We start from the raw sequence: 2,215 nt of genomic DNA, 5'->3' as shown, positions 1-2,215 counted from the left end.
GTGTGTGTGTGTGTGTGTGTGTGTGTGGGGGCTGTGTGTGTGTGTGTGTGTGTGTGTGTGTGTGTGTGACCACCTGTGTCAGGCTCATATAAAGTGTCTCTCTTTGTCTTCTTTTATTGCATGTTTTCTGCTGTCAGGTGTTTGTGAGCAGCTGATTTTCACCCCGTTGCCTCAGATCTGCCCTTCTCCTCCTGTGCTGCTCCCAGCAGTTGTTTTTGCCTTAAAATTTAATTTATATTTGGACTAAAATATTTAATTACTTGCACAAAGATCACATGATTATCTGAATTTGTAGATTTTAAATCAAATATTGATTTTAACGTGTTGTGAATCTCAGGTTGGTTCACATTCAACCCCAAAATTTTTTAAGTCATTAAGATTTTTGCTTTGTGACTTTTTTTTTAAATTTTCACCCCAAATTCTCTTTAATTTAAATCAAAAAGATGTTTCAATAATAACTCGATTATAAATCAAAGTATTTGTTGTTCTGAAATGAATATATGCTGTTTTTAATGAAGAAAAATACATGTAAAACTTGCTAAATATATTGTGAATTCATAGATTTTAACCACAAATTTGTGCTTTGTGTTTATTTTCTCGACAATTAAACACATTTTCAGCCAAATTCTCTTAAAGAAAGATATTTAAACGGTAAAGCGTTTATAAGTCAAGGTATTTGTTGTTCTGAATTTAATATATGCTGTTTTTAATTGAGATGAAATATATTTATACCTTTAATGATACTGTAATGCTTAATTATCACAAAAATAATGTTACAATGGAAAAAAAAAAAGTCTTAAAAGTCCTAAAATAAGATTATTTTCTTGCTAAATATATTTTCTTATTTTGGTTTTGGTGTGAAATCTAACCTAGTCATGTTCTTTGTGAGATTAAGTGAAAATGTTTTTTTTGTTGGACATGCTGTGCTGGAAGTGTGTGTGTGTGTGTGTGTGTGTGTGTGTGTGTGTGTGTGTTAAAAAGGAAGTTTTAGCAGCTCAACAGACAACAGGCAATACGAGCGAAACTTCCAAATGGAGTTGTTAAGTGTGTGTGTGTGTGTTTGCTCTCTGCAGGAATGCACCTTTTGTTGTTGTGAATTGCTTTGTGGATTAGTCGCCTGTCTGTTTCCTGAACCTTCAGAGAAGTGTGAGGGTCCTTTTGGCTCTGATCGCCTCACAGGGACACCATAAAGCACACACACACACACACACATGCAGAGCTTTTGTTCAAGGAAAAGCTGTTCTTCATTGATTATAAAAGGAAACTCACATGATTTTGTTTGCTCGTGAACTCTCATTTACCGTTTTTACATGCACATTTTTTTTCTGATTGAAGTCAGAATTACATTCGTCACAGATGATAATCCGCTTAATCTGAACAAGCTTTTGTGGTTTCATACATCTGATAAACTTCATTTGCATTCATGATCATTTATTATTCAAAAGCAGACACTTTTACACTATAAAAATTATTTGTCGAAGTTGTCAACAAAGATTACTGGAAAGCATTTTACAAAAAAAAAAAACACTTGTCATGCTTAATTCAATGCATTACTAGCCATTAGTTTGTTATTATTTGTGAAATCCACTAATTTCTGAGTGAATTGTTTTTACACCAAATCTATGGACTATAAGATTAAAATATTAAAATACTTAAGAAAGCAAGTTTGGGTTACAAACACAATTATCCGAATTCATAGATTTTGAAGTTTTAAATCAAGTATTTATTTTAAAGTATTGTGAATCTCAGGTCAGGTCACATTTAACCCCAAAATCAAAAGGAAGAAATAATAAATTACATTGTATATTTTGCATAGAGAAAATGAAGCTTGTTTTCAGAATCAGAATTTCAGAATTTTTTGTGACAATTAAAACATTTTTAGCCCAAATTCTCTTTACTGTAAAGCACTTATTTGTTGCCATTTCTTTGTAATTATTTGCAAAATTTACTTGAAATTTCTGGGTGAAAATTAAATTCAGTGCATTTAAAGCCATTTAACAACCAAGAATAATCTGTAACTCAAGCTCTGTAGAAACTAGTTTTTAGTCCTTATGACTTTCCAGTGAAGATTCAAAGTCTTTATTGATTTGATATATGAGGCGTGTGCACTGCCAGCATTAATAAAAATAAATAAATAATAATAATATTTCAGTGCTGTGATGGTTTCCTCAGGTGTGTGTTTACAGTCAGATCCTCTTTCAGCATCTCACACACA

This window comes from Sinocyclocheilus anshuiensis, unplaced genomic scaffold (assembly GCF_001515605.1).
Source record: "Sinocyclocheilus anshuiensis isolate Anshui unplaced genomic scaffold, SAMN03320099.WGS_v1.1 scaffold2276, whole genome shotgun sequence".
NCBI lineage: Eukaryota > Metazoa > Chordata > Actinopteri > Cypriniformes > Cyprinidae > Sinocyclocheilus > Sinocyclocheilus anshuiensis.
The sequence above is the reverse complement of the archived record's forward strand: the minus strand, read 5'-3'. Positions refer to the sequence as shown.